Genomic DNA, 13,268 nt, shown 5'->3' on the forward strand with positions numbered 1-13,268 from the left:
GACATTCTCCATTCTTGTGGAGGTGGAGGCAATGATGAGGGCAGTAAGAGAAGATTGCAGCAAAGTACTCAGAAGTTTGGCTACACTGTTGTAGAGCATTTCAAAATTGCCTGGAAAAAGAAGTTGTTGGCAAAAACTAGTAGTCTCTTCAAGTGACATGCCCAAGCATTGCACTGACATATTGATGCTTTGCTGTTCCAATATTCAAATGAAAATGATAAATAGTTGCCCATTTGAGGGACTGGGCCTCGGGAAAATTCTTGTCTGAAATAGTAGCGGGCTGCCAGATGTTGCTTTAAGCAGTGTCGTTTTGTTCTTGTCAGCTCATCCAGTTAATGGAAGCAATTTTGGTGCACTCCCTAGAGCACCTCATGTATATGTCAAAAATAATTTGCATGTGTTGGAATGAAATTAATAGAGTTGATTAGGTGGAGCATATTTCTTGCGTAAGGTTTCACACGGGGTTTTCTTCAGCAATGTGAGAAGTTATTCACATCAGCAGGTACAAATTGGTGCTTTGTGGCCACAGGCTAGAAAGGGGATGGGCAAGTGGCAATATGCAGGGCACATCTGGCCCTCGGAGCAATATTGTCTGGTCTCTGGCAGTCCTGATGAATTTTAATCAAGGCATGATCAAAAGTTCTCAGCTTCACTTGCAAGGAAAAGAAAAGTTCCTGCAGTAAGACATACAGATATCCCACACATAATTAGTTCTCCCTCTTGGATTTTGTACATACTGTGTAAATATGCATATTTGTGTATAATTTTATGACAGATTGCATAACTGGGAAGCCTTTACTGCTTGATGGTGCCAATTTTATTAGTGCGTCTGCCCATTTGTGAAGGAGTCTAGACAAAGCACATTTTTAGCTTCTGGACCACTGTCTAGAGAACAGAATGAGCCTTGAAAACACAAGCCATCCCTTTGAAACATGTGCATCCAAAGTGTTTTCAGTGTACATAGCAAAGTGTAAGCGTAGCAAATATGGGTATTATGCAGTTAAACCTGCCAAAGAGAAGGGGTCCTTGTTGAGTATGCACACAGTGGCAAATGAATGTAAACGGCAATTATACCTAGCAAAAGCTCTTGTGTGCTTAAACAATAATTTAATTAACTAGAGTAAAAATAACAAGCCAACAATTTCCACTAAAAAGAAATTAACTATAAAATGAAGTTCCACAATAACATATAGTTCACAATAAATGCAACTCAAGGTGGTGGAAATTATGTATTTGCATCTTGAACAAAATGAAAAGACTTCAGGCTGATCTTTTCTTCTTTTTGTTGTCTCATATAATATGAAATCTGCATGCCTCACCAGTTTAGCTCTGTTTTGTAATTTACGTAAAGGCTTTGAAAGGCTATAAACTGAAACAAAATGGCAACTTTATGAATCTCAGCATATTTGCTATTAGTTGCTTTCCTTCATGGAATCTTTTCCGTGACCTAAAAGTATTGCCACTTCATCTAATGACCCATCCAATGAACCTATTAAGATCCCTTTCCAAGGCAGTAAAGCATATACAGTTTTAATATTTGTTGGGACTGGCATTTAATGGGTTTTGTAAAAAAAAAAAAAAAAAAGGTAAATTTTCACTTTCCCAGTCCAGCCATGATCCAAAGACCCTTACAACTAGTTCCATGTTCCCAAGTGGGGTTTGACCTGGCATTTGTCAAACAGCAGTTGCCCAAGCTGCCTTACCTACAATAGCTAAATATTACATTATTTAGTAATTAAGAGTCGGTGTGGTTGAATTGTCTGAGCATTAGAATTGGACCCATGAGGTTTCTCTGCTTAGTTGGGGACTCAGTTCTCTCCAGTTTGAATGCTCGGTCCTAAACTGGTAACCCACTTAAGAAGGATGTCAGAGCGAACACAGGGATATTAAAGCATTCTGAATGCTAGAAATATGTTTAAATCATTGTATATCTGATAGCAAAAATGTCCACATCATTAAAATAGCAAACATAAAGAGGACTTCTCTGCCTGAACCCATATTGAAACTAAATTGCTAGTATTGATTCAGGGCTTGATCGAGTCCTCTAGCTCTAATCCTGCAGGAAAAATATATTTGGAGCAGAAAATGCACATTCAAATGAGCCATTTTCTTAAAAACAAAAACAAAAAAATCCTTCAACATTCTAGGAGTAGGCAACAGCAACAAATCTCTATTCTGATGATTGCCTCTTTCCAACACATGGGAGGGAAAGGAAAACACAACAGGTGACCAGTATCCCATCCAGGTGGAGCAGCTTTGTGGCAGGCGAAGCCTTCCCCACTAATGGCATTCATTCCTGAGGGAGATGCCCAGCCAACTGTGAGGAGCAGCAGCCAGAGCTCCTTCCCCAAAATGCTGGGGAAAGCAGACACGATGTGAAATTGTTAGATTATGGAGAGGGCAGAAAAGTGGAGATGTTTGGATGAACTGTGAAAGGCACACAGAAGGGCTCGAGAAGCTGAAATTGATTTCATTTCATTTAAATATTTCTAGGCCACTTTTCATTCCAAATCTCAATGTGCTCTACAGTACAGTAAAAACAAAAGAAAAGCAACAATACTATGAAACATCATTTTAAAAAGCCTCCGCAGCAGGCAGGTTAATTAAAAGCTGGCACCAGTGATTTGGAAAAGCCTGTGTAAACATACATTTTTAGCAAGAGAAACAAATCGCTGTTGGTGCCTCCTGTATCATGGCAAGGAGATCATAGTAACACCAATTTTTTTAAAAAAGGATCTGGAAAACTACAGGTCAGGTAGCTTAATGTCTGTTCCAGTGAAACCGGTGCAAAGTATTGTAAACAATAAAACAAGCATATAGAAGAACAAGTGTTTCTGAAGGGGAACTAGCATGTTTGCAAAGACCAGTCCTCTGGCTCAGTAACCCTTTAGAGTTCTTACAGAGGATCAGCAAGTGATCCAGCTTACATTATGCACTTGGACTTTCAAAAAGCTTTTGATGCAATCCTTAAGATTCCCAAAGAACCTTGGTAGTCATGGAATAAGGGCACAAATCCTCCTATGGATCAGTAACTGTTTAAAGAGCAAGAAACAGAAAGTAGAAATGAATGGACTTCTCCCAATGGAAGGATATAGGAAATGGGGATTCCCAAAGATTAGTACTGGGAGCTGTGCTTTTTAACTGATTCATAAATGATTTGGAGTTTGGGAATGAGTTAGGTGGTCATGTCTGCCAATGACACCAAATTGCTGAGTTTGGTAAATGCAAAAAGGGATTGTGAGGAGCTCTAAAAAGAACTCTCAAAGCTAGGTGAATGAGTGTTCAAATGACAAATGGGATTCAAAATAAGCAAGTGTAAAAGTGATGCACATTGGGGCAATAAATAAATAAATCCTAATTACCTTATACATTATTAGGTTCTGAACTGGCAGTGACTGGCCAGGGAAGAGATATTGGGCCATGGTGGGATAGTTCAACAAAAATGTTGACCCAGCGTGCAGCAGCTGTGAAAAGGGTGAACTCCAAGCTAAGGATCATTAGGAAATGAATTGAAAATAAAACTGCCAATATCATAATGCCATTATGCAAATCTATGGGACAGTGCACTTGAAATAATGTGTGCAGTTCTAATTGCCATACCTCAAAAAAGACATCATAGAGGTAGAAAAGGTGCGGTAAACTGCAACCAAAGTAATCGGAGATGTAGTGACTCTCCTAAGAGGAAATGTCACAGGATTTAGATTAGAAAAATGGCACACAAGTGGGGACATGGTAGAGGTATATTAAAAATGGATGGTGTGGAGGAAGTAGATCAAAGCTATTCTCCCCCTTTCATAATACTAGAACTCGGGGACAATAAAGTGGAATGTTGAAAGATTTAGAACATTTAAAAGGAAGTACTTATTCACATAGTGCATAGCTTAATTGTGGAGTTCATTGATACAGGATGTTGTGAAGGCCACCAACTTGGATTGCTTTAAAAGGGGGTTAGATAAATTAACGGAGAATAAGGCTACCAATGACTACTAGTTACGATGACTGTGGGAAGATCTACATGTGTCATTTATAGCGTTAAAATGCATTATTAAAATGTGACACCAGAGGGTGCTGCAGACCAGCGAACCACCAGCAATAGGAAACTGCATTAAAGGTATTGAATGTTATTAAATATAACATTCTATAAGAACAGTGTAGATCCAGCCTGTGTCCTACCTCATGTATCAGAGGCAGTATGCTTCTTAACACCAGTTACCGGGGATGTCTCTCTCAGCTTCTCATTTTTTCAACTTTAAATTCCGTTTTCACATTAGTGGGGCGGGGAGAGTCCTCATAAAAATTCAGCATTTCCCCTAATATGCACATTTTTGTATGCAGCTTTCCCTACGCATTTTTCTATGTTGTTTTCTTGAACATATGCATTTTAATGCACATTTTATGCTTCACTTAGATGCAGAATGGCATTGAAAAATTCAGGGAAGCGCCAGTTTCAAAGGACGGCTGCTTTTCGGTTTGCACTTTGTTTAAAATTGTGCACTATAATCACCTTTAAATGCACATTGCACAGTATTTCTTCCCCACCCTCAGTCGCTGCCACCATAGCTAGTGTTCAGGGATAATGGTAGTTGTACTTCTGCAACATCCAGAGTGCCACAGGTTCCCCACCACTGCTGTACCCTATAGTGAGCATCCTTTTCCGTTGATATTCCACCTGATGCTAATGTTAGAGCTGCACTTTCTAAGTTATATGACATCATTTCTAGGCAGCAGCAAATCCATCCAGAGGGTGCCCTTGTTGTGGCAGGGGACTTTAATCAGGCCTGCCCTGCCTGAAGACAATCTTTCCTAAGTTTGAACAGTATGTGAAATTCCCCACTAGAGGGAAAATATTTTGGATCGTGTGTATTCCAATCTGAAGCAGGCATACAGGGCAATTTCCCTTCCCCACTTAGGTTCACCAGACCATTCCTCATTTTTTTCTGTGTCTGAAGTACATCCCCCTAAAGAGAAGAACTCAGCCAGCTATAAAAACAATTAGAATCTGGCCAGAGGGTGCTCTCTGTCTGCTCCAGGACTGTTTTGAAAGCACTGATTGGAGTGTGTTTGAACAACAAGAACTGCACAGATACACAGACGCTGTACTTTCCTATATCAAAGTGTGCACCGATAATGTAACAACGGAGAGGTGCATTGGAGTTTATGGGAACAGCAAACCCTGGATGACTGCTGAAGTAAGGTTACTCTTGAAAGCTCGGGATAATGCCTTTAAGGCAGGGAGCAGGGACATATATAAGAGGCAAGAACAAAGCTCAGGGAAGGCATTAAGGCAGCAAAACAACAATATAAGCTTAAAGTGGAGAATTGCCTAGCCGATAACAACACGAAACAAGTGTGGCAGCACCTAACCAACTACAAGGGCAATACGAGGAACACGGTTAAGGCTTATGATGTGTTAGCAGAGGAGCTGAACATCTTCGCCCGCTATGAGGTAGAAAGATCAAGTATCACGGCTCCTGCCTGCCAGCCTATAAACTCTCAGCCACTTATTCTATATGACCATCAAGTGAATGCATTGCGGATGGTGAATCCCAGTAAAGCTGCTGGACCAGATGGGGTGCTGGGGATAGTGGTAAAAAACTGCACTGATCAACTAGCAGGGGTCCTGACAAAGGTTTTTAACATCTCCCTGCAAACTGCTTGTGTACCATCATGTTTGAAAGCAGCCACCATTTCCCCAGTCCCAAAGAAAACAGCAATTAACTGCTTAAATGACTACAGACCCATTGCATTAACATCTGTAGTGAGGAAATGCTTTGAGAGACTGGTTCTTCAACACTTGTTTTCCACCAGATTTTGATGAACACCAGTTCGCTTATAGGAGAAATAGGTCAACAGATGATGCTATAGCCACAGCTTATCACCTTGTAGTGAGTCAACTGGAGAGACTGGGGAATTATGTCAGAATGCTGTTTATTGATTATAGCTTGGCTTTTAATACCATCCTTCTGGACATTCTTATTAAAAAGCTGATGGACCTGGACCTTTCTTCTACCATCTGTGATTGGATTAAAGACTTTCTGAGGGATCGCACGCAGATAGTGAGGATTGGGCCTGTTACATCTACCTCTCTGAAGCTCAGCACTGGTACCCCACAGGGATGCGTGCTGAGTCCCTATCTGTACTCATTGTATACATATGACTATTTCATCCGATCCATCCACTGTAATTATTAAGTTTGCTGATGATACTACCATAATGGGTCTAATTACAGGTGGAGATGAATCAGTGTATAGGGAAGAGGTTCAAAAAGTCTCGACATGGTCCCTAGAGAACAACTTGCACCTAAATATCAGTAAGACAATGGAGATGGTGTTGGACTTTTGGAGAGAGAGGGGAACTAGCCCTGTTGTATATCAGGAGAGAGTCTCTTCCTTCAAATTCCTGGGAGTTTACCTTAGTGAAGACCTCACTTGGAAAATCAATACAACCCAGGTGGTTAGGAAGGCCCAACAGAGACTCCATTTCCTTAGGGTCTTGCGTAAGAACAATGTCAAACAAAATTTGATGATCTCTTTCTACCGGTCCACAATAGAAAATGTCCTTTCATACTGTATTTCAGTGTGGTATGCTGGTTTGACAGCCACGGACAGGAAGTCCTATAAAGGGTGGTGAATACAGCACATGATATCATGGGCTGTCCCCTGAGTTCACTAGATGACATCGCAGGAGACCGCTGCCTCAGGAGAGGGAGGAAAATTCTCAGGGATGACTCACACACCGGCCAGCACCTCTTTAATCTCCTACCTTCAGGCAGGAGATATAGAAGTATCGTCAGCCACACCAACAGGTTAACGAACAGTTTTTATCCGTGGGCTGTTGGGCTGCTGAGTGGAAAAAAACAGTGGTGCAATTGACTTCCGACGAGCACACAGAGTGTGAACAAGACTGTGTATGGGGTGGGGGGCTCACTGCACACAGGTGGTGTAGTGACAATAAAGGTTATTTATTTATTTATTTATTTATTTATTTATTTATTATTTATTTATTTATGCATTTTCTATCACTAGCTAAATAAACACAATTTCAGGAGGCCAGTTAACACTACATTTTCTGTTGGCAGGAAATGAATACAGTGCACAAAGCGGAGGTAGAATGAGCATCTTTCATAGAAAGGGATGGCAGATATAAGAAGTGGATGGATGTTTAATTATGCAAATAGAGTTCTCAGATCTGATAATGCAGTGACATGAAACTGTCTTCACTGCATAGTCTAAAACATATGACGAGGAAGATTTTATCCCTGGGCTCTCTGTCTTTGGAAGGTGTGTGTGTGTGGTGTGTGTGTGTGTTGTGTGTGTGTGTGTGTGTGTGTGTATATATATTCTCTAAAAGGGCTGGTCCCTTTAAAAGCACCAAGAAAAATACATCTGAGATTTTAATATGCCGTGCTGCTGCCAAGCCCTATTCATAATGACAACTGAAGTAGGCAGACAGTTCTGTCTCCTGTGCATTTATTAATTTGAAGAGCAAAAAAAAAGTCAGTGGGAGTTTTATAACTAACTCTAGGAGATTAGATTTTGTATAAAATTTGGGCCCAATCCAGCCTAACTTAAAACTCTTATCACTCTGATTAATTTGAAAGAGCAAGATTTAATCTCAGTTGATTAAAAACAACATGGCTGTACCAATCCATTGTCATTTGACTCCAATTCAAACGTACCTCAAGAAATCCATACCTGGCAGAGGTAATTAAGCATGACACCATTAGCAGGTTAGAAAACAATTTCTTTACTAGAAAAGGGGTCTCAATATAACAATATTGAGTTGTTGGGGTCCACAATAACCTGACGTAAAGGACAAAAACCTACACAAACAATATGTGATCATTATACACCTTTAGGCACCAGGTGAAAACATTACTTTGGCTGATTAACATCCTATATCCTTTTAAATGTGTTTGTGGGAGAGGGGGTTATTGGTCTGGTTCATTTTTGTCCTTGTTTTTATTATGTATTTTGTGTTTTCACCTTGTATTTTTATGCTGTGAACCACCCTAACACCTTCAGATGAAGGGTAGTATACAAATTTAATAAATAAATAAAAATTAAAAATCTTAACTGATCCCACTGGTTTTTAAACACAAAAATGTGTCATTAACATACATAAAATATAACAGTTTATATGTAGCTTGTTTGTCTGATTATCATGTCTGTGAGAATTTTCTGAGGCGTAAGAACATTCCTATAATAAAGAGGACCTTGGCTGGATCTTGTTGAGGAACTATTCACCTGTAGACTTTGAACCCAAGTTCCACATGGATTGAAAACTTCAATTGACCTCTTGTGTTTCTTGCAAAATTGCTCAATGAGACTGTGGTGACTTTAAGAATGACTTGGGAATTTTGGAGCCTGATTCAGGACTGAATAAGCCAAACTGCTAGCATGTGACTGTGATTACACTATACCTATACGAGAGTAGGGAAGAACTTTAAATATTAAGGACCATAGCATCAAACTTAGTCGGAGTGATTTAGGCACCAGTGGGGAGGATAGGTCAGTCACCAACAGAAAAAGGTTTGTATGAATCCTATGCAATATAATTTGAATACTAGTGTTGTTTGTACAAAGAAGAATAAAAAGAGGTTTGTATCAACTTCAATTAATTTAATCTGAACACTTTGACTATATGTTTATAGTCCACCTGATTGGGTCAGCAATAAGGCTAAGGGTTTATCAGTGAGGAAAACCGGTAATTGATGGGAGCTATTATGTATAATATATTTGCAGATGTATAACCAAAAAGAAAATAATGCAAGGCAGATAAATACTGGAAATCCTTATTATCTATCAAGAAGCAAGTTTTGTAAAATAGTAAGCAACTGTGAATGTTTCCTCAATGGATAACATGTTTTAGAAAATGAAAAGCTCCTGTAAAAATAACATGATAAAATTTTGTTGGAGCAAATCTCATTGTAGTAATTTATAAGCTATGGCCTGCACAGGTTGTTTTCTCCCTCCCTCTCTCTCGCTTTTGCAAATCAAGCAGCCTAGGCACAATCACCATATTTCACAATTCCAGGAGCAGAACAGGCAAAACAGTTACATTAAGCTGTGCTGTTTTGTAACTGCATCACCTGCACAGATGGCACTTCCCTCTCTCTTTTGGTATCGGCAATGGCAAGCCATACCAGTTCTGAGACTGATCTCCTGTTGTCCCAGACTGGCCTCAACTCTCTTCTAGGAAAAGACATCTTTGGGGATGCTTACAGCATTGTGGGTTGTTCAGCTTCTTCCTGTATACTGTCTTATTGTACATTTTAATTAAGGATGTTTTAATGCTACTGTGGGTTTTAATTATGGATTGATGTTATAGTTGTAAACTGTTTAGAAGCCATTTTGGTATGTTATATAAAACAAATTTTCCCTGAAACTCCACTATCTGTTCATTTTCTCATGTGCCAGTCTAATCCTTCAAAAGCAGAGAAAGGTGAAAGAGCAATACTTTTCCCACTTCCTATTTCACCTTTATATTTTTCGGAAATCTCACATCAGCAGCTTGAGTGGGGAGCTCAACCTTGAAAAGTATATAGAGCTGAAATAAGTAGGAAAGAGTGTCAATCTTCTGTACTTCCTCTTTCACCTCCATCTGCTCTTCACAGCGGGCCAGTGCCGGATTTACGTAAAAGCTAAACAAGCTATAGCTTAGGTGGGGGTCCCCCAAAAAATTAAATGAAAAAACACTGGATGTACATTTCCGAAATATAAGATAAAAAACAAATAAAATAAAACCTACATACAGCAACAGTGTGTTGTGTTGTGTAGGCTTCTATTTTGTTATGTGCAAATTGTTTAGATACATATTAGGTCCATAAATGACCATATAGCATATATTCAACACAAAAACACTGACAATTTGTTGTTGACAAAGGACAGCTGGACATATAAGGCACCATTACCTTCAGTAGCTTAGGGCCTCATCAAACCTAAATCCAGCCCTGCAGGGGACAGCCACTCTCACCCACCTCGTGGCAAAAGGAACAAAGGGTGTGTTTGGTGGGCTTCATGAATGCCAAGGGAGCCGGCGTTTGTCCACAGACAGCTTTCCACCAGCATGACTAAACCACTTCTAGTGCAACGGAACACCATGATGGAAACCAGAGTGCATGGAAACACCGTTTACCTTCCCGCTGCATCTATTTATCTACTCACACTGGTGTGCCTTTGAACTGCTAGGTTGGCAGGAGCTGGGACAGAGCAACGGGGATTTGAACTGTCGCAGGGATTTGAACCGCCAACCTTCTGATCAGCAAGCCCAAGAGGCTCAGTGGTTTAGTCCACAGTGCCACCCATGTCCCTTTAAAAATCTCGCACCCAACGTCGGGCTCGAACCCACGACCCTGAGATTAAGAGTCTCATGCTCTACCGACTGAGCTAGCCCGGTGTTAACACTATTTTCCACCCCTTGAGTTTCAACTGCTGTCTTAGTTTGAGGCAGGCCTTCCCCTTTGACTTTTCCTTCTGCTCCTGAATGCTTGTTCCTCAATTAGGTCAATTAACCCACTCCACACCCATCTCCTCGGCAGAGCCGTCTCATCCATTGGGGCTGGTGGCGCGGCGCACCAGGGCGCAATGGCCTGGAGGGCGCCTCCGCCCTCCAGCCCCGCTGGCAGCGCCTGCCGGCAGCGCCCTCTGACTCCCGGCAAGGGAGCTGGCCGGCCACGCCACGCCCTCTGGCTGCCCAGCAGAGCACAGGAGCTCTGCGCGCCCTTCCAGCGCTTCCGGGACGGGAGGCGAGGGCAGCCGGCTCGCGTTCCCGCGCGCCGGATGGCGCGGCGCAGGCGGGCAGCTCGCGCTCCGCGCGCAGCCGACCGCCCGCCCGATGCAGCGCGAGCTGCCCAGCCGCGCCGCGCCGTCCGGCTGCGCGCGGAGCGCGAGCCGGCTGCCCTCGCCTCCCGTCCCGGAAGCGCTGGAAGGGCGCGCAGAGCCCCGCGCCGCTCCAGCGCCACGCCCCTCATCCCCCGCTCGCCCACCCCCCTCCCAAGGGGCGGCAAGCGCGGGAGGGAGGCGGCGGAGAGGCGGCATGGCGGGGCGCCGGAGGGATAGCCGCGCCAGGGCGGCAGATCCCCTTAAGACGGCTCTGCTCCTCGGAGTGCTCCAACTTTCATATTGCAAATGCATTAAGCACATTAATTACTTATCTTTAATCTTCTTCCTTCTTAGCTAATAATCTTTTATAAAGCTTGGCTCATCAGTCCCTTTGCTATCATTTGCTAAGCTGAAAAGATCCCAAATGTTCCGTTGTGAAGTGTGTGTATAGATTTCAGTATAGGCTACTGATAGCTGTACAGCAACCATAATTCCAGCACCCTGACACTGGACTAACACAATTTTACTTGTACTTGACACTTGACAGGGGAATGGGAGTCGGTGTGGCATACAGATGAAAAATACCTTGATCTGAGACAGACGTGTTGAAATGGAAAGGGAGAAAAGGTCTGTTTTTATTTGTCTTTACAAACATTGCTTGCGGGACTGCTCTTCCTCACTTCATTCTGCTCTGTGTATGCAGGTCTCATTAGGAGAATTTTGCAGCAGGGAAGGAAGATAATTGCATACATTTCAGTTTTCCAGGAACAGACTCTCAGCTCTAATGGAATCATGGTTTCAATGCACTTCCTCAGCTTTCTGACTCGATGAGAAAAGCAGTGACTAGACTGGAGTGTTTGGCGTCACTGGCGCATCACTCACGAGCCACAGAACTGCTCTTTGTACAGGAATCATATTGCTGGCCCTTCTTGAAATCTGCCATTTCTTCCTCCTTTAGAGGAGAGTGTGTACTTCCACACTGCTGCTGTTATTACAAGTTTGCAGTGTCAGTCTGGATGATATTTGTGGGTACCTTCCAGCTATGCCTTGAGGCTTCCCTGGAAACCTGATGTGGAGGCAAGATCTGTTGGAGTCTATTAATGATGTGTGCTTTTCCATCCATTGCTGACATTATACAGCATTGGGTCTAGCATAGAGCAAAACAGCCTTCTGTGTTTCCAGCTTCCAGAATCAGCCAAAACGTAATGCACAGACAGCTCCCCTTGGCCTATTGTTCCGCATCCTAGATAAGAAAAGGCCCCCAATTTGTCTCTACAGCAACAGAGCTCACTCTCTAATAACTGGTATCTATAAATTTTACATAATAACTGTTTATTGTACATAATATTATACCATACGACTATTAATTACGAATTATCAACCTATTTATTTGATTTAAGAACGTTATATCTATCTCGTGCATTATTGTAAACACTCATGAATATCCACTAATCACTACCCTCCATAATCTTACATTCTGACATTACTTGAAATATTTCTCGTCAACATGGAAGTGCATTCTATAACCGGTTATTTATTAATCTGTTTTTGCCTGGCAGCTGGTAGAGCATCTCTATTCAGAAGCGAGCCCCACTGAATTCAGTGGGGCTTAACAGATAAATGAAATAACTTAACAGATAAATGAAATTGAATTGCACTCTTAAAATAGTTTAAACATACATCAGCATAAAGGAAAAAGCAACCTTTTGGAGCTGATTGCTCATGTAAGTAATGTGGGTTTTTGCTGCCTAATGAAATGAAGCAAGCCTGCCAGTTGCCTTTATAATTTTGGAAACAATAAAAAAGGATCTACCCATGACAATTTAAACTTGATGTGAGTAATGAACTCAAACTTTAAGGTCAGTGGCTGAGGGATGTGGGGTAGGGTTTTAGCATCACTTGTTTCTGTTTTAAAGGTTATTTCAAGTTTTTCCCCCTCCCTAAGGGAAAGAAACACAGAGGAGCTGGTCTTGTCTGGAACATCAGGAGTGAGACATTTGTACATACGGACTGTCAGTATAATTGTCAGGCTAAATGAAGCTGTCCCTGGACTCTGACAGTCTTGTTAGAATGGGCTCCAGAAAAGCACCATTAGCAGACAGCCTGGTGAAATAAATATGAACAGGGAATGGATACTGGGTGAGTGTTGTTTCTAAATAGGCTTTGGCTGTAAATAATATGTGCACAATGGCTTACCCCTTTCCCAGGTGGGCGGCAGGGGTGGCCCCTTATGTTCGGCCAGCATTCCCTGAGCATACAGGTTTGGGCTGGCCATTTAGGAATTCCCTGGCCAGCCAGGTTGTGGGTGGGACTGCCCGCCAAAAAGTCAACTTAAACTGGTCAGAGACCCTCCTAGTGGGCAGTGCCTCACTGGCTGATCGGGTATTGACTGCCCCCATGCCCAGTCAGGCAGGGACACATAAAAGCCAAGAGCAGAAGCAGAAG

At 42.1% G+C, this 13,268-nt stretch overlaps 1 non-coding gene across 1 annotated transcript; it reads right to left on the reverse strand.

Moving 5' to 3' along the window:
- Window positions 1-10,325: 10,325 nt before the first annotated feature.
- TRNAK-CUU lies at window positions 10,326-10,398 on the reverse strand. Its single transcript has one exon. It is a non-coding gene; the product is annotated as a tRNA-Lys (tRNA).
- Window positions 10,399-13,268: the final 2,870 nt, after the last annotated feature.

Source organism: Lacerta agilis, chromosome 5 (assembly GCF_009819535.1).
Source record: "Lacerta agilis isolate rLacAgi1 chromosome 5, rLacAgi1.pri, whole genome shotgun sequence".
NCBI lineage: Eukaryota > Metazoa > Chordata > Lepidosauria > Squamata > Lacertidae > Lacerta > Lacerta agilis.